The 21,344-nt window shown below is 34.7% G+C and overlaps 1 protein-coding gene across 1 annotated transcript in view; it reads left to right on the forward strand.

The window, feature by feature from the left end:
- The window catches only part of LOC140437842 (protein turtle homolog A-like), an 813,173-nt gene that overhangs the window by 932 nt on the left and 790,897 nt on the right, over nucleotides 1-21,344 (forward strand). The gene's annotated exons all lie outside the window — the stretch shown is intronic.

Raw genomic sequence — 21,344 nt, forward strand, 5'->3', positions numbered from 1 at the left:
ATCATGATATGCCGGTCGCAAACATTGTGCTTAATTTTTTATTTAACAAAATCTAAAGAAAATCAAAAATATTTACTTTTTGCGCCCATAGTTTAGTCTATAACTCGAGAAATATTGCTCCTACAAAAAAAATTATACATGGTAAAAGTTTCGTTTTTCAATATTACGTAATATTTGACGAGCTAGAAATTAAAAATTTAATGTTTATTGGTTAAAAATAGCAAGAATTGAGAAAAAATGATCAAAAAATAGAGTTTTTTCTTTAAATTTTTTCGATCTCTTAAACATAACTTAGCCTTCATATTGCACCTAAAAAAACTTTATAATATGACTGACATGTGTCATAAATTTCATTAGGATCGGTTTAATAGTTTTTTGTCGATTTTTTTTAAGCATAAAGAAAGGCTCAAGCTCTCAAATGCACGTTAAAATTAAAATCGGTCAACTAGAAGAGCCTAGGGAATGTTTTAAAGTTTAAAATAATATTTGGCTTATAAATAAAATAACTTCCCGAGATTTATACATAAGTACCATTTTTAAAATAGTCGGAAAATATAAAAAAAGAATAGTTCGAAAAATACTTGAAAACCCGAAGAACAGAAAAGCAGCCAAAGACGGGATACCAAACGAATTACTGAAATATTGTGGAGCAGCAATGTCAGAACAATTAACAACATGAATTAATAAAACTATAAAACACAATCAAATACAGAAAAAATGGAGAACGAGCGAACTAATTCTACTATACAACACTACAAAGGTATCTTCTTCTTAACATGCCATACACCAAAGTGCGTAGGCGACTATCTCATTACTAGAATTCTGTTCTTGGCGGCGTGACACAGCTCGCCTGTATTGTGTATTCCTGTCCATTCTTTAATATTCCTTAACCAGGATAATTGTTTGCGGCCGGCTCCTCTCCTACCTTCGATCTTCCCTTGTAGGATTAACTGTAGTATTTCATATTTTGCTCCTCTCAATATGTGCCCAAGGTAACCAATCTTGCGTTTTTTAATTAATTCAAAGAGTTCTCTTTCCACGCCGGCTCTCTTAAGGACGTCATCGTTTCGAACTCTATCCACCCAAGGTATGCGCATCATTCTTCTCAATGACCACATTTCAAATGCTTCAAGTTTGTTGATAGATGTTTTTTTCAAAGTCCACGTTTCCATGCCATAAAGCAAGATGGACCATATGTAGCACTTGCACCTACTACAAAGGTATACACTTGTTAAATACTACTCTAAAACTTACAACTAAAATTTTACAAGTGCTAATAAATCAGAGAATAAGTTTAGTAGATGAACAACAGGGTTTTCGTAGTGGAAGATCGTGCATAGATGCAATATTCGTTATAAAACAAATTACTGAGATATCACTAGAGTATAATAGACCAGCATTTCTGTGTATGATTGACTTAAAAAAAGCGTTTGACAGAGTAAGACTCAAAGATGTAATCCATCTTCTGTATGATAGAGAAGTTCCCCTAAATACACTATTGCCCAAAATTAACGCACCACATTAAATGTACTATAAGTTTGAAGCTATTTTTCTTCTAAACGGATGATTAGATTTTCATAATTTTTGTCTCATATTACAGGGCCATTTCTAATAAATCACTGTACTAATGTTTTTTGAAAAATATCAACGTTTTGCCGGTATACGGGGTGCAAAATTAAAGTTGTGTTTTTTCATCGTATGTTGCAACACCCTGTGGAATTTATTAAAAAGAAACGCTACGATTTATTAATATTTTGAGACAGTTTCATCGTTTTCCAAGATTTTTATGTAACAAGTTTTTATTAAGATTTAAAGCAAAGAAAACACTACTTACATAAACTTTATTAACATGTGATACAACTAAAGCCTAAGAAAACATAACCTGAATAATATTTAACAGTTCCCTCTCCCAAAAACACATAATAAAGAGTATTTCCATCTCAACATCTTATTACTTCTTCACAGTGATGGGGCATACTTGCATACTTGATTTGGTCTTGATCAATTACATTGCAAATTCGTCTCTATCTTCTGATTTTCTTAAAAGCATCTGTGTTTTTAACCCGATCCAGTCGCGAATGTTTTTTAACCAGAACCCTTTTTTTCCTTCGATTTTACCCTTCATAATCAACTGCAACAACTCGTACTTCTCATTTCTTAGCAGTGGCGCACCTAAATTTTTCCTGTGGGAGGTTTTGGTTGGGCACCGATATTTTGTTTATGCTACCTCCATTTTGAGTCCTTAAAATTTTGTGAGTAACAGTGTCGGAATAGTGCACGCAGGGGGGGTTTAATCCCCAAAACGCCACTGGGTGCGCCACTGTTTCTTAGTATGTCTCCCAAATATGCTGTCTTTCTCCTTTTAATGGTGATCAAAAGTTCTCTATCCCTTCTCATTCTGTTCAACACCATTTCGTTCGTCCATAGTATTTTCTTCTAAAAAGCCACATTTCAAAAGCTTCCAGTTTTCAAGTCAGTATTAACAGTCCAATACACAAAAAAGGGGACAATACAGATCTGAAAAATTATCGTCCAATATCAGTACTATCACAACTTTATAAAACATTCACAAAAATAATTACAAATAGATTGACAACAAAGTTCGATGTATATCAACTAGTAGAGCAAGCCGGATTTAGAAAAGGATTCAGTACATGTGACCATCTTCACACACTAAAGGTCCTAATAGAAAAAGTTAACGAATACAATTTACCAATCTGTTTAGCATTTATAGACTACGAGAAAGCTTTTGGCAGCATAGAATTATGGGCTATTGAGGAAGCACTGGTCAACAGCAGAATAGATTCTAGATATAGGATATTAATACATAATATATACCAACACGCTGAAATGGTAGTCACGATGGATAACGGAATGAAAACGAGGCCAATAAAAATCAACCGAGGAGTAAGACAGGGAGACACCATATCTCCAAAACTATTTACTGCCGCACTTGAAGACATCTTTAAATCACTAATTGGGAGACGAAGGGACTGTCGATAAACGGAAAGTATTTAAACCATCTAAGATATGCAGATGACGTAGTATTAATAGCCGACAGCTGGAAAGAACTGAAGACGATGATCGATGAGCTTCATACGGAATCCATAAAAAAAGGACTGAAAATGAATCTGAGTAAAACTAAGCTAATGTCGAATAAAGATGATCAACCGACGATAACCATCCAAGGAACAAAAGTGGAACATGTAGAAGAATACATATATCTGGGTCAGAATATCAAGGTAAACAAAGAAAACCAAACTACCGAAATAAGCAGACGAGTAAGAATGGGATGGGCCGCATTTGGAAAACTCTCATACATACTGAAAGACAAAAAGATACCCCAAAACCTTCGAACCAAAGTGTTCGATTCTTGTATCCTTCCCGTTCTCACTTACGGAGCTCAAACCTGGACATTCACAAAAAAGAACATGGACAAGATTCGAAAAACTCAGCGAGCCATGGAACGACAGATGCTTGGTATCTCACTAATAGATCGGCAAACGAACGAAGCAATCCGGAACAAAACAAAAATAAAGGACGCCGCGAAACAAGCAGCTAAATTAAAATGGAAATGGGCTGGACACAACGAACGTCTCGAAGATGGTAGATGGAACCAAGAAGTCGGAAACTGGCGACCGTACGATGCGAAGAGACCAAGAGGAAGACCTCAAATGCGCTGGAGCGACGATATCAAAAGAGTCGCAGGACTGTGGAAACGCCTAGCACACAACAGGGATGAATGGCGAGAAATCGGAGAGGCCTTTATTCGACAATTCGGATAGAAAAAGGGCTAAAAAAAAAAAAAATTAACAGTCCAAGCTTCGGCACCATAAAGAAGAATAGACTGGATATAACATTTTACCATCCGATACCTGATTTGCAGGTTGAGTCTTTGGTTACTCAGAAATTTCCTCATTTTCAAAAATGCTGCTCCTGTTTGCTTTATTCTCGATCGAATTTCTGATTTCGGATTTAGATCTTCAGTAATCAGACTTCTAAGTACTTGATTTTGTTCACTTGTTTAATATCTTCATTTTTTATCTGTATTCCTGTTATGACTTTACCATTCTTACTGATAATCATGGTTTTTGTTTTCTTTATGTTTATTGTTAAACCAAATTGTTCCCCAGTATCACTAATTGTGTTTAGTAGCGTCTGCAGGTCTTTCTCAATGTTATTTATATTTTCACCATTTATCTTGATCCCTTCTGTACAGTTTTCAAGTACTTGTGTAAATAACTCCTCACAGTATATATAAAATAGTAATGGTGAAAATACACAGCTTTGTCCTCACACCTCTACACGTATCTGTTGCGCATCCTTGCTAGTTCCATTTAATGTTACCATAGTCTGTTGGTTCCAATAGAGATTTCTCACCATGTTAATATCATTTGGTAGAGTCCATTTCGCTATAGACATTCCATGAGAATGTCATAACTTTTTGTCGAAAGCTTTTTGCTAGTCTATAAATGCGACTAAAAAATGTTTTTATTGGTCTCGACATTTTTGAGCAAGAGTTGTAAATCTATACAGATCTTCTACTGTTTCGAAGCCATTACGAAAGCCAAACTGTTTAATACTCATATCTGCTTCGCATTTTCTGAACATTCTTGCATCTATAATCCTTAAAAATGTTTTCAATAATTGTGACATTAAACTGATCAATCTACAGTCATTACAGTGTTTGGGAATCTTGCTTTTTAGTAGCGGAACAAAGGTCTATAGTAGCCATTCTGTAGGTATCTCACCAGATTTGTATATGTTGCTAAAGAGGATAGTTATTGTGCTTAAATTGTCTTCATCTATAAGTTTAATCAGCTCGATATGAATATTTGGTCTAAGACCTCTTCCAGATTTTGAGTTGTTTGTATTATGTTGGACTTCAGATTTTAATATTATTGGAGCTGCCTCGCTGTCAGTTTGTGATGGTTCCATTCTTGTGTCCATGAAAAGATCTTCAATATATTTAGTCTATACTTGGTTTATTTCAATTGGGTTATTAATAGCTTTATAGCTCTAATAGCCCCAGAATTATGGGTCGAATATTATGAACAAATGCTGACAGAAGATCGAACAGAATTCCAAGATATTGGCTACCAAAAACATGATATTTCCTACCGCGAAGAAACTGAAATAACACCAGAAGAAATTAAAAAACACGCCAACGCTATGAAAAATGGAAAGGCTCCAGGACCGGGGGGGGGGGGGGGTACCCATTAAACTGATTAAATATGGCCCTGACAAACTAAACTATTTCAGCTATTGGCTTATACTTTTAATTTATTCTTGAGAGGAGAAGAGAATTCCCCATTCCCCCAGAATGGAAAACTGCATATATCAGCAATCTATACAAAAATAAAGGCGACAGAAAAGATTGTAAGAACTACCGAGGGCTTAGTGTAACTAACTCAATCTGTAGAGTCTACGGGAAGATAATTAAAAGCCGAATTGAAGATTGCTGGGAAGACGCTGAAGATCAGAGTGGCTTTCGTACTGGTCGTTCTTGTATAGACAATGTGTTCTGCCTAAAACAAACAATAGAAAAGCGTTTGGAACATAATATGGAGACAGACATGGTATTTATTGATCTTCAAAAAGCGTATGACAGTGTCCCATTAGCCAAGCTATGGCAGGTGCTAGAAGACAAGAATATTCCACCGATTTACATTAATGCTGTAATGGAGTTGTACGATGATATGACGAGTGTAATAAAGATTGGACAAAAAGTGACAAAAAAAAAATAAAAGTGACCAAAGGACTTCGCCAAGGCTGCTGCATTGCACCTACATTCTTTAAGATTTATTTGGAGGGGGTTTTGGATATTTGGAAAAGAAAATGTGAACCTATGGGTGTTAAAATTGCAGACCATACACTGTACAGCTTGCATTTTGCTGATGACCAAGTAATACTTGCAGAAGATCAAGATGATATCCACTACATGTTACGAAAAATAGATGAAGAATATACTAAGTGGGGCTTATCAATTAATCCATCAAAAACAGAGTACGTAGTAGTGGGAGGTGAAGGAAAGCACTTAGAACTAGGAAGCAAACAAATTCAAAATACTGATAGCTATAAATATCTCGGTGTAAACATTACAAACAATGGTCGGAATACAAAAGAAATAGCTACTAGAATTGGTCAAGGAAATTCAGCAATACGTCAACTGAATAGTATACTTTGGAATAACCACATCACCCGAAACACAAAAATTAGGATATACAAAAGTATCATAGAAAGCATTGCTACATTGCTGTTCAGAGCTTTGGGTAATAAATAAAAATGACGCATCCAAAATAAAAGTAATGGAAATTAATTATTGGAGAAGATGTTGCCAACTCACTAGAAGAGATAGAGTAAGGAATACTGAAATCAGAGAGCGTATGGGCATAGACATTGACGTCCTGGAAACTATAGAATGCAAAAGGTAGAAATAGTATGGCCATGTAGAAAGGATGAATGATCAACGATGGCCAAAGAGAATGTTACAGTGGATCCCCACCAAACCGCAGGAAAAAGGGAAGACCAAGAAGATCGTGGAGACAAGAAGTAAAAGGTGCAATAGAAGATAGGGGTCTGTATCAAGTAGATGACTGGAACGATCGCAAGCGTTGGAAGCTAGGTTGCGAGAAACGGCGGCAGCTGTAATAAAGTCGTTATATATATAGTAGCTTTATTGATTTTTTCAATCTAACTTCGTTAGATATTTCATAAGAAATGTTTTCCTCTTTATCCATTCCAGAGGACCAGATATCCAAATCTCCCGAAATTATCTGTGTTTCGGCAGCAACTTGATCGATTATTTTAGCATAGAACAGAATAGAAATATGCTTTATTGTCACTGAAAATTGTACAATTTTATGGACAAAGCTTACAAAAAGTCAGAAAAATAACAATAACAATTAAAATTTACTAAAATCATATAGATCGTCAATATCACAGAATAAAACATAATAGAATATACAATCCATTGCAAAATTTAACTAAATTGCAGATTGCATAATAAAACCTTACGAATACTGGAATCAACATATTTTTCAATGGCGTTTGTGGATTTTCAGCGATGGTATTTCTTTGCTTGACAAAGTCACTTAGTTTTACTATGAGTATAGTAATAGTAGTAATAGTAGTAGTAGTAATAATAGTAATATAATAATAGTAGTAGTAATATAATAATATAATAATATAATAGTAATATAATAGTAATATAATATAATAATATAATAATATAATAGTAATATAATAGTAATATAATAATAGTAGTAGTAATAATAGTAATAGTAGTAGTAATAATAATAGTAGTAGTAGTAATAGTAGTTATAGTAGTTGAAGAGGTGCATTTTTGAGGAGAAGTTTTTTGAGTGTAACGAAGACAGTTTCTTTAAAATTTTAAATTTCTCAGAGAGAAAGAGAGAAATAAACAGGTGTAAATGATTTTATAATAAAGAATTCTTCTTCTTCCTCTCTACAATCAATTACGCTTGTTAAAATAACAATTAATAACAATTTAAAATTTACTGAAAATATAATAAAATATACAATCCATTGCAAAATTTAAATAAATTGCAAATTACATAATAAAACCTTAAAAACTAATAAGTTTAAGTTGCTGCATGTGATACCCAACTTGGTCGATTATTTTCGAAGTAACACTGATTTTTGGATCATTGCTATGAATGATAACAATTACTGGCTATAAATTTTTATTGACGATGTAATGGGACAATGCAAAAGCCAAATCTTTCATGTTAAGTTCTTTTAACATTTTTTATATAGGTTCCCTTAACTACTCTCAGTAGCAGGTTTTTCTTGAAATCTTGCTTGACAAACTAAATAATATTTGCAGTACAGTTTGGTGGAAGAAACATCGCAGTAATGCATTTATCTTCTATTGTTAATTCTTCTTCATAAGGCGTTAGGTATCAGGAAGCAATAACGTATTTAGAGACCATGTTTTACCTTCTGGCATGAAGCTTACATCGAACCACTTTTTGAAAAGGTATTTTGTCATCAACTCACTTTTTTTGTCCTTGGTGTGCGAATAAATCAATGTTACGTCATCGAAATCTCTAGGTATTGAAGTAGCCGAAGAAAAAAAAAATCACTGAAGACGTTAGTGATACTCACAGAGAAATATTATGGGATACACACGATTTAGATGGGAAAAAAATCATACATTGAAAGTGCACTGTAACTATTACTCAGAAAACCAAATAGCATAACATTCTTTGACAAAAAGAACTTAGTAATGTCAACATTCAACTCAGCAATTCGATCTACTAATGAATTAGAGCATATTCAAAGCTAACAAGTAATGTTTCCACGTGTAAATTGTACATTTAATTAATTATTGTTTACAAAACTGATTCCTGCAAAAAAAATTCTCGTCATAATTTCTTCCCCTGTTTGTTTTCCCATTTTCCGACCAACCTTTGGCAATGTTAATCTCTTAATAATATATTAACTTTAGTGATTATACTACACGGAACCTAACAAAATAATTTGACGCGTTCCTCACATTTCCCTTCATTATCATACGAAAAAGGCCCAAATTTCAAACGCCCTAACAATATCTATTTACTTTGTGTAGATCCGTATTAGAAATTGTGCCAGTGGTGCTGAATGCCTCTGACCATTTATGGCACGCAATGTGAATACGAGAGTAGGTCGATAAATTCTACGTAAGGAATATTAAATTATGCAGAAAACCTTATTAACAATATTAGTAATAAGTAATACATAAGCGGGATTTTTCTTCGACAGGCTGAGTCATCTTATTTTTATTTTATCATACAGTTCTTCTACTTATGTTTATGCTACAAGCTCTTGAAGGTTTTAAAATGCTTAACAAATATTCTTCTACTCTGCACTGTTAACTACTTTGCTTCTCCATTACCCGATTTTCAAGGATTTTCTCCAACCTATTCAACTTTTTTTTTCTTAGTGTTTCCCCAGTTCATCATCAAAGGATAGAAGAACAACCATAGCAGACCAAATAATCTAGAAATTGAAGGGATTTAATCTCTTTTTTATTTCTATATTCGTTCTTATTGAGATTAACATTTTCAAAACCAGAGGGCACAAGAAGTAGAGGACGACCACGAAGGAGATGGATTGATGATGTAAAAAGAGACCTACAGATTCTAAGGGTAAGAAGATGGAGCGAAGTTGCAAGTAATCGACAGGAGTAGCGACATCTTTGTGAGCAGGGCAAGATCCACAACGGATTGTCGAGCCACTTATGATGATTTGTTCTTATTCTATACTAGTTTGTGGTCTATGAAAATTTTTTTCGGTTTCATTCATTTGCGTTAGTCTATAAATTTATAAATAACACTTTTTTCTTTATGTTTCAATTATTTATGAGCATCATCACTATCACTGCGATGTTAGTTAGTGAAGAAAAACCTGCGTCTGAAAGTCGTATCGAAGAAACAGCCTACAGAAAAAACGTTAAAAGATTTGGTTTTTGCATTTTCCCTATTATATAGCCATGGAAAAAGATATAGCCAGATATTATTGTCATCATTTATAACAAAGATCTACGTTGTGATCAACACATTTCAGTTGGGTTTACAATTGGATGAATAGAATGGTGTATCCTACATCATTTGACCATTCTGCGACTAGACTAGTAAACAATTTACTAATATTAAAATTGCCCAATATAATCTATCAGAAAATAGATAACTGTTTTCACAAGTAAAAGACAAGACTAACTTTATATAAAACCAATGTTATCAACAAATTGCCTTGTCCGGATTGTCAGAGTTGTTATGTCGTCCAACCTTTACAATGGCTCAAACAGAGAATAACACAACACAAAAGTGACTGTACAAAATAAAAAAATACATTTGTGGTCACTGACCATCATTTAAAAACTGGGCACTATTTTGACTACTCAAATGAGAGGAGTTTGAAGCAAGAAAGTAATTATATAAAAAAAAGTTTTTGAAAATGTGTGACATCAATGAAGAAAATGGAGCAACAAATAACAAAGCAGTCACGGGACAACTAAGCAATATCTACTGTAACATTCTTAATATCTTAAATTAATTTTTCTGTGTAAACAATAAAACTTTAACCATCCTGTATGTGTAAATCTGTGTGTTATGTCACCGATGTTGTTTAATGCCTACACTGAACCAGTTTTTGAAATAGCGTTAAATAATCGCCGCGAAGGTGTTAAGATAGGTGGTGAAATTATTAACAACATCAGATACGCCGATGACACCGCAATAATGGCAGAGAGTCTAGAAGATCTTCAAACCCTGTTGAATGCTGTAAACAACGAATGCACTGAGAAGGTCTTAACAATCAACGCAAAAAAAACAAAATGGATGGTGGTCGGAAAAATTAATATCGAAGACTCAGTACTAAGATTAGATAACAAAATCCTGGAAAGGGTGGAACACTTTAGATATCTGGGTAGCTGGATTGACTGCAGGGTTGAAAGTGACGAGGAAATTTCGACCAGAATAGAACTCACACGGAAAAACTTTATTAACTGGCGTTCTGTATTATGCAGTAGAAGTCTGTCGTTGCCCACACGTCTTAGAGTATTGAAGTGCTACGTCTGGTCCACTTTGTTCTATGGATGTGAAACCTGGACAACAAAAATAAAAAATCTTAACAAATTAGAAGCGTTTGAGTAATGGTGTTACCGTCGCATGCTCAGAATCTCGTGGACAGCACACATATCTAACGAACGCGTGCTAAAGACCGTGCACAAAGAGCGAGCATTGATCAACATCATCAAAATGAGAAAGGTCCAATACTTCGGTCATATAATGAGAGGACCTAAATATCACTTACTCCGGTTAATAATTCAGGGCAAAATCGAAGGAAAACGTTGGGTCGGAAGAAAACAACTGTCCTGGCTGCGTAACATTAGACAATGGACAGGTCGAACGGTCGAGGAACTGTTTCATCTAGCTGCCGACCGAGAATCATTTCATCAGCTTGTCAATATGACGATAGCCAACGCTTGAATACAAGCTCTGTGTAAATCTGTTAACCAATAATTTGTAACATCGATAGTAATATTCAAGAGTGTCTAAAGACCTCCATTCTTCTCCGGAATCTGTTTCCAGTAACTTCCTTATATCTGTGGCTTTTAGCTCGAAAGCTGTCCCTGTTTTTGTAGCAATGAGCTGAGCATCATTTATACCTTGAAAATTACTTTCCTTCTTACAAAATTCCTTGTATTGGCAACAATCTGATCTGTAGTTAACCTCTCCTTTGATAAGAACATCGTTGCCCTTGGAACTTTTGAAGTGGAACCTATTCGAAGGATTGAAGTGGAAGTGCCACTGAGCAGGAGGTCGCACCACGTCAAGTTTGATTTTCAATCACAGTTTAAGTCATAAAGTGGAATCACAGTTCCATAATGAGAAAAAACTTCAACTTCAAGACTTTTTGTATTCAACTGGTTCAATGATCACTGTTTTTCTTCTGATCTCCTTTTTGATTTTACCAAATACCCGATCGGATGGGAGAAAAGAATGGCCCACTATGGGAAAGGCTCTTTTCACAGCTGAAGGAACTTTTTTCAACAGCCAAAACGCTACCATACTCATCATAAAATAATTTTTATTTTGCCCTCTACATCCGTCGGAGGTCTTCTGTCTAGTAGTATATGAATACATTTTCTTTGGTTTCGTTGCATTTTGGGTCACAAACTACAATGGTTAAATTGTAGATGTAGAGTTGTCTTGAGTAATATGCGCTTTGGTCTGGCACTTTTGGTAGAACTTGATTTTTTTGACAATCGAAGGATACCGTCAATAAATCGTCCTGTTTTTCTTTTAGAAGCTGATAGAAAACCTTTGTTTTTAACTTGTGCACTCTCTTTTGCGCCATCAAGTTTGTTTTGATTTGTACGTCATCACAATGCTTAATTTTTTCATCCAAGTGGAGGCATGTGGAGCATTCATCAGTTCTTAAGCTACCAAATCCCAAGTTAAACTTTGTATTAAAAACACATCTAAAATACGATTCTTTTACGCGGTCCTCCTCATTGGGTCTCAGCGTTGCAGAGGCGCCACATTTTGTCAATGTTCAGATCTGAAGTCAGATACTGGCGAGAAGTAGTTTTGGACCTACAATAGTGGTTTTCAAGTACATTAAACTTTTTCATAAAAGTGATAAGTGATTCTCTTTATCCTAAAAATAAAATGTGCTTCCGATTCCCGCCCCTTTTTTCTTGTAGCAGATCACCAGTGTTAAAGTTTCTGGTTAGACCACCCAGCAAACTATTGGGTTTGATTCTCAATGTATCTACAAACGCCTTTTTACACACACGGACTCTTTTTTTCCAGGACTTTTTACACACAAAGTAATTCGCATTCATCTTGTTTTTTCCTCTTGAATTGTCTAAGATTTTACAGGATTTTGGTTCAAACGTCTTTGAATACTTTAAAATAAACGAATCTTCATATTTTCAACTCTTTTGATTGTTTTATAGTTGTGTAAAATTGGCTATGAAAATATCTTTGGTCAGTGTATGTAAGTTCTTGGCTGTGATATGCCTTTGTCTTTGGTTTATATACATCGGTTTAAGCCCAAGTTGCAAAAAACTTCTTTTCAAGGAACCGTCGCTTTATTTCAGATAAAAATATGCTACCCATAATAATAAATGCTAAATAATCGGTTTAAAAAAAACTTAAAAGCCTAAAAACCAATGAGGCCTCATGTTCTCGCATTGACTTCAGGCCACGACTTTGCGTTATATGCAGCCACTGCATATAACACAAAGTTTTCAAAGAAAATAAAAAGTACAGTCTTCAATAGCTTTACCTTTGCCTGTTTTCTCGTGCTCTTTTCCAACTTTCAGGTTCTTTACTCTTCTTCCTGGCCGAATCAGGACACTCCACGGGTTGAGTTTCTATCAAAGAACCGAACAAAACAAAACAAAAACTACAAACCAAATCAAAATAATACGAAAACATTTCTTGTCTCAATAACAGCAACAATAACCACACAACGAAAAGCTACGCGAAGTAGCACGATCTTTACAGCTGCGGCTGAAAGCCCCCCACTGAACGGACTTACCTGGTTTTGAAACCAGCCTTGACTTTAGCTACTTAATTCGAATAGGATATACATTGTTTTGAACATTCTTACTTGGCACACATATGGATCCGTATTTTAACTCATTAAAAATAACATTTCACTTCTTAGTTTTGGAATTGAAGTCAAACTGGAGCTTAAATAAAGCACACTATGATTTAAAGATTCACGCTTTCGGAAAATTTTATTTCGTTTTTCAAGAATTTCTACAATACAATAAACATCTTTGAAGAGTTTTTACAATTTAGATTCAAAATACATATTGGTTAATTCACACAAAATAATAAGTTATTATTATTATTCTATTACTGATAATAATAGAAGCACAATCACTCAATAATCACTACATATTTTGTAAGATGTAATTAATATAAGAAGATACTGTTACGGATTATAAGTTGATAATACCAATAAAGCACTATGATCGTTTTGTTGTCTGTTCCCTTCGGCAACGTTTGACCTACTAACAACAATTCGCCGAACGGCCCTCGTACGGTGAGGCATCCGCCAAGTATTTCGCTTCGTATAACCATCAAATCAACTGCTGTGGGGATTAATTAACAGCAGACCGAGCGCCATTAAGGATGCTGTTTGACAGATGCACGCAAATGTAATAAAACGCGAATACGCTAAGAATATTTAGAGGGGTTTAAGAGTTCAATCACGACGTTGTGGTGGATGGTCTTTGAAACAATTTAAATATTGTTACGAAATATAAACGGAAGGAAGGGGAGACGATTACGAACGGTGGAATGAACAGTGAAAAATCGAAAATGTTCGCGAAACAGTATAAGTAACGTTAAATATGAGTAAATCATTATAGACATAAAAGTATTATAAAAGAAATATTTATTTATTTACTTATACACAACCAAAATGTACAGAAAGATGTTGACCTGTACTGACTCTTGAATGGACAGTGGAAGTGTGACGTCACAACTGTCAATTACTTTCCAAACAAAAGTTGAAATGCCCAATCTCAAGACTTTTTAAATTCTATAAAGTTAACATTTTGCTTCCTCTGCTGCTTTTTTTTAAGTATAGTGTTTTTTACGATAATACCATCATAATTCAGTGTTCTATTTCTATGAAATATAGTTTAAAAATTTAAATTAAAGACATTCTAACCTTACTTTATTGATACATTCATTTTATTGCTATTTTTATAAAACAACATGCTTTATTATTTACACAACCTTGTAAAATTGTTGTAGTAACTATTAGAATACTTAGATATTGCAAAAAGCGGAAAGATTCTGTAAAAAACATGAAAAAATAACGAAAAATACAAATTATTTAAACTAAACAAGGTTTGTTTGGAAAGTGAAACTGACAGATGTCAATAAAATCTACGTCATCACTTCCACGGTCCATTGGCTCGAACACCATGGAAGAAGACCGGTCGCCAACGAATTTATTCGACCTTTCTCTGGAGAGTTCCAATCGCAGGTATAAGAGGGCTCCGTTTGGGTATTACCTGCTAAAAAATACTTGCTAGAAAAAGATGTTTACAGTTTAGATGAGTCATTATTTATCGTAACAGTACCTTCATCAGAGTATACTAACGAGATACTAACGAGTATCTTATAACAAATAATGCAAACTCAAAATAAAATACGAATAACAAAGATTCAAGGTTCGATGCTTTGCAACCAACAAAACGACACATGTGACGTGATAAGTCCGACAAGTGATATGTTCGTAATTCCCAAAATGTCCGATGAACTGCGCAATAAAGATGCGTGAACTTTTCCCGCCTAGGTAACTGTCACTGCTGTTTGTTCCTTATGCTGTGCCTATACTGCAAAACCGCCCGAATTGTTATGGAAGCCGCGTTCACGTGGCGGCGTAGCAGAAACTGGCGTCCTCCCGGCCTGTGCCCCTTGCAAGTCGCTTTTTACTCTTATAATAATATATAATTAATAGCTCTTATATAATTAATAGCTTTCACGCCGCGGCTCTGCTCGAGTGTGTACTGCCTAATTACAACTCATGTACTGCTGAACCGTCAGGGATCACACTTGCAAAAACATAAGTGTGCATCCAGTCTAACAGGTAAAAGTCAATGTTCTGCATTATAAATTACCGCCTTGGGGCAAAAATGCGGGTGATGAGTTTATCTATTTGAAGTGATCAGCTTACTGGTCTCTAAAGGATGGCCGTGCTCAGTTTGATATATTTTGGAGGACCTAATAATTTTATGGGGGATTATAAAGTGATGAGTTCGTACACGTTCTCTACTGTTGCGTTGGAATCGCCTATTATTATAAGTATCTCATGTGATTTAAGAGATCAAAGCACTTCTTGTACTTGTTCGTAAAAACATTCAACCACTTGATCTACGTCGCCTATTAAATGATTTACTTCCCAGTTATAGTTTGTTTCACGAAAAATGGTTGAGTGCTTAATGGTTACCTGAGTTGATCCTATTGTGTATACAAGAGTCTCTCAATAAACTATCGAAGTACACAGGGTCGCACTTCAGAAAGTTTGTTATTTAATATATTTCATTGGTAGCTGTGTAATACACGATTATAAAAATTTATTAAATTATTTAACTGTGGTAACTTGCATTGTCCATTACTATCACACTATTTTGAGGAAGGTTAGGTATAAGACAATTCTTAAACCATTAGTCCACTCAGGAGTCTTTAATATTCTTTGCAGAAAGCCATAAGGCATTTGGGACCCAACCATTTTCTGATCCTGCATGTAAAATTTTTATTCTTTTCCCTTTGTTTGATGGAGCTTTTGTTTGACACCTGTTGGAAGAATCGGGCCATACTTTGGATGGTGTTTCATGAGTGTCAAACCATGTCTCGTCCAGATAAATTATTGGCGATCTTCTGTACGGTACTTTCTTATGGAAGTTATATATTCAGTACGCCACTTTTGTAAACGATGGGACTCCATAAGCACTTGCCTTTTGTCAATTGTACGATATCTGAAGCCCATTTTAGACAGAATCCTCCAAAGACTAATGCGGCTACAGTTTATTTGTGTATCATCATTAGTAAGCCGTTGTTTTAAAGCATCTAATGTAGGTATTCGTTGCTCTTCGTACATTGTGTAAATTTTTCATCTTATTAAGTCCTTATCACTTTCGTCAATACATTTGGTAGAACCGGCATCCTTACGCTTCCTTCTTGACTTGATGATGGGATTTGATGTAATTCTTTTCACTGTGCTTAGAGGTATTTTCGTTAAATCAGATATTTCACTGGCAGCAGTATTAGCAGTAAGTCCTCTTGTAAGTAAAGAACTATATATTGTTTTTACGATTTCTCTAGCGTCAGCAGATAAATGCTTTTTCTTTGAGGAAAACTGGAAGAAGCACCATCAATGTTTTTTTTAGGACGCCACATAATGCTGTTTTATAGGTATAAATAGGTATAACACTGGTAACACTTGAAACACTTTCAAGTAAATGAAACAAAATGTATATTTAAAAATTTACCATCGGTTTTATATACTTTTACAAATTATACAGAATAGAGGGAACCTGTATAATTATTCCAGGAAATACTTTCCGATCAACAAATTTATTGTGGTCATTAAAAGATCAACCATTGATAGTGAAACTCACTGTTAAAATGTTTACAACTTTATGAAATAAAATGTATTCTAATCGTTTTTATAATTTTATGAACAGTAGCTTCAATTTTACCTGAATACTTACCTGCTCAACTAATGTTAACTAAGCTACTTGCGGTCGGGATTTATTGCAATCATTAAGCACTCAACCATTTTTCGTGAAATAAACTATACATCGTGATGATCTCTTTATTTTGTTTCTTATTAATAATCCGATGCCGTTTTTTTTGCTGTGGATCGTTGTGTCTTCTTGTTGACACATTCCGTTTCCGGGCCACACCTTTTCATTAATTTCTAAAATACCAACATTCAGCAATTTCATTTCCTTTACGCCATGACCTAGTTTTCCTGCTGTCTAACATTCAGAAAGATTTATTTTTACAAATCGTTATATTATATTTGTATTTCCACTGTATTGATGTCGAGAACTACTCCGTGCCTATTGCAAGGAACAATACATTTTAATCCTATTAAGACTCAAATACAAATAAATACACAAAGACAAGAAAGTCCATTATATCAAAGAGCAGAAGTACCTACTTAGGTCGACTTAGAACTTGAGGTAGAAAATTTTGAAGTGTCGTCGAATATTCCAAGAAGCAACTTGCCCGTCTGCCCGTACGTACGGCAACAAAGTTTGCGACTAAAAAAGCTTTACAATTTAAAGACAAAGCCGAGTCGACCGCAGTCAAAGAGAGAATCATTTTAATGCCGTTTGATGTGTAAGTTCATCGTTTCTAAAATGCTCGCTGATGCTGATTCCGCGATCTTTTCATTATAGTCAAGGGATGCTATAATTTAAATGGCGGAGCTGGCGATATAATTGAATTTGTCTCAAAGGAGATTGCAGATCAGCTTATTTGGTTGTTCTCTATTACTATACATTAAATTGCAACGAATTTTTCAATGTCTATTACCTTTAAATGGAATACAGCACTGGATCTAGTTTTAAATTTTTTTCCAGAATGTTACGCATTCATTGTGTAAGCGAGATGGGGTGGTAAGAAGAGCTATTATATTTTAGTTTATTTGTTTATTTAAAATTTTTTTAAATAAATCCAGAGGTTTGGTTGTAAATGGTACATTTTATTTGAATATTGGTGGTATGTCATCTGGTCCGATAGACACTGTGGAGGGGTGCCGGTGTTCAACACCCCTTCAGGGAGAGTCTTGAATGAAATCAGTGTCTCTTTCAGCGGTTTGCCCTTGCTGTAAGTCCAATGTTCCGCTAGCCTTCGAATGCTCAGTCGAGAAACTTAGATGGACTCTTAGAATGTGCTGTGATCTGGCCTGTTTGAAAAGGTTGACAAAATGAAATAAAACACTTGACCAACTTTTAAAAATTTTAAAAACCAACAATTTTAAGGGCCAATAATACTAGAAATATGAAACGCTACAACTTTGAGGAATACCGGTCAGGATTCTGAATTTCATGAATTGATTCACCTAGTAAAATTTAAGTTTAATTAAAAACTGTATTAGAACGGACGTTGTAATTGTTTCTGTAGCCACCGAATTCTTCATAATTGGCTCTAGCAGTCCAGTATGCTTGCAGACATAAAAAAAGTCTCTGATAAAATAGATTTGGATCAAATGAGATTATTGAAGGTATAAACGCCTTCAACATACTTTGTAATAATGCTATCACGCTCGCGTTACACATCCTTCTGAAAACGTATTACCATATCTGCTAACGCACATCAAAAAACGACATGAATTACCGTGCCACCTTCACCTCGTTTCCCCGAAAACCGTGAATATCCCGCTGCCTATAAATTTGAATGGTGTTTATCAGCTTGTGTTTGTACTAGCAGATTCAAAACGTCCGGTCACTGTTTATTGTTCAAACTATGTTTGAAGCTGTTTCCCCATTAGTTACCGCATTAAATGGAGACCTATACAGGTGCACCATTCATAAAAGCTTTTAATCTGATTAAAAATTTAATATCGTTCTGATCTAATTGGATGACGTTTGTTAACATGTGGTGTTAAAATTGTCGTACATGCCTTCGCGTAATGCATCGTTAGATTCTTTTTTTTATTTATTATAGTTGTTGAATTGACACATACAGTGAAATATTATAAAACCAACATCATTTCTACACGCAATGACAAAGAGTGTTTATTTATATAAAGAAGGAAGGAAAAGAAACTGTGAAATATCTAAAAGAGATGTACTATGCAATAATAAGGAAAACATGATAAAAAATTAAAAAAACAAGCAATTGGTTTTAGTTACCCTAATATACAACACAAAAGGAAATATCAAAGATTGTTAATATTTATGAGCCAAACAATTGAGAAAGTTGTAAATTTCTTAGAGCAAAAAGTGATTCACAAAGGGAACACAACTCTAAAAACTAACACTTCCTTGGGTAAATCTTCTTTTTCCTCATCCTTTTGCTGTTCAGCAGTAGCTGTTCCTTCTTCTTCGCCACTAATTTCTGTCGATCTTGTCTTTTTCATTTAAACATTTTTTTCTCAAGTCTTGTGCCACACTATCCTTCCATCTTCTCCACGGCTTTGCTCTACCTCTGTTTTTCTCGACTTCTAACAGATCTATCCTTCGTCCCACATCGTTTTCATGGCGTGATCAAACCATTGCAGTGTTTGATGTTGAATCTTTCACCAGCTCTCACATACGAAGTACAAATTATTACCTCTGAATGATATTTTTTTGTAATTAGTTTTTTAACAGACATAGAGTCTACTTCTGATACTAGGTTTAAGGGATTTTTATTCTTTAATCTTTCTGCGCCCATCTCAAGGTCTTAATTTTATGATTTTTCCATTCCATCTTTTGTTTTTTATTCTTGCAGTGTATCCAGCGTAGTCTAATTTTAGCTTTGTATTGTTTCTGTCTCTCAGAAAAACTATTATGGGATAGGATAGTTTTTCCAATTGGTTTTTCTCTTTCTACCGATTTCCGATGGCTTCTCCACGTCTACGATTAAAAATGCACAGAAATTCTGAAACCTTATTCGAAAATAAGATAAAAGGGAAAATATTGCTCTAGACACTTGATATGCATCCCCTTATTTGTATTATATTTATGAAATTTCTTCTTTTCTCTAAACCTACTTTTTAAATACACTACATTTATATAGGGCTACGCAAACAGTGTCCAAAAACGTTATCACCTTGTACTTGATTAATTAGAACATTTAATTAATTCCTGTTTACACCTCCAGTTAACGAAGTGAAACCAGAAGTTACGAGGACCAGCACAGATCCATCGTTAACGTAGACGTGTACGTCGAGCGGGATTATGAGCCACTAAATAGCTTATCTCTACACACCTCGTCATTATCAAGGATTCTTGACCTCTCTCCTGTTGTAGGTTAAGTCAATGTTTTCTTGTAAACACGGCGGGTTGATAAATTAATTGGTCATTGTGAGATTGTCGGCGTCGAATGCAGAGCTGGATTACCAATAAGCAGATTAAGGGGTTGCTCAAAGCGGCTAGTCAAACCCTCTGCAAAATACTCCAATACGTGACAAATATTCAAATGGTTATCGATGATACGAAAATTCTCTCGATATTCAAATAGAGGGTGATTAACTAAATAGCGCTGTTCTGCAGATTAATCCAGATTAAATACAGATTGCGGATGAAAACATTTTTAACGCAAACTATTTTTTGTCCTTTTGGACATAAAAGATCAATTTCTGATAACTCTTTTACATATAATAGACCAATAATATTAGAAAAAATAATAACGTGATTAATTAAACTATTAAGGCGTTGTTTAGGTGTTGTTACCTTGTAAAAGCTTCTTAAAAGGGGTCCCGATTTGTTCATCGCATTGTCCAATAATTGCTAATATCTTTGTAAAAGATTTCAATTCATGAATTTGAGCCCTATCCTCATGATTAAAGCGATATATTGGCTACAAAGTCTTGAAGAAAAATCAAACCAAAGGTTCTTTTAGTGTATTTACCGGAGGGACAACATGGATTTTTGCCGGCAATTCAATTTCCTGTGAGATAAAGATGGTGCTAGGTTTGGTTCTGTTCAATATTAAGTTGCTTAAGAAGAATAAAATACATCTTTATTGATCAAAGCCCCAGTTTATTCTGTTTTTGACGTGACAACGTCTTAAATTAGGTTGTGGCTCGGAGTCATTTAAGAAAAAGTGTAACGCCCGCTCACGTCTGTTACAGTGAGTCACCGAACGAGAGAGAGGCCCGCCGGACCGGCGAATGCCTTGCGTCTCTCTCCCACTCAAACATGATCGGTCCGCTGCGCGCGGCACTAGAGAATTAGGCGCGTTGAATCGCTAAAGTTGAAAATCGTTGAAAGTATCGTCAGCTGTGTCTGTAGTGAAAATGTGGAGTGCTTACAGTGTCCTATTTTAGGGGGAACCACCAGTATCAGATATAATTTTAGGAAATTACCTAGGGACCTATATTCTTTTATAATATTGCTATGGATTTATCCATTTAATATTGAGCAATGATTGTAAACATTCTTTATAGTTTAAACTTCAATAAAAATTATTAACTGTGTCTAAAGACATATATGATATGAGGTATTTTACCCAAGAGTATTAAGTATAATGAATATACATAAAAACATAATTTTGTTTTCTTAGGATTTAACATTTTGTCAGCACATTATCTCAAATTTACACTTAAATCAATATGTTTTTACTATTAGGTCTGTTGAATGTTTG

Source organism: Diabrotica undecimpunctata, chromosome 3, assembly GCF_040954645.1.
Source record: "Diabrotica undecimpunctata isolate CICGRU chromosome 3, icDiaUnde3, whole genome shotgun sequence".
Classification (NCBI taxonomy): domain Eukaryota; kingdom Metazoa; phylum Arthropoda; class Insecta; order Coleoptera; family Chrysomelidae; genus Diabrotica; species Diabrotica undecimpunctata.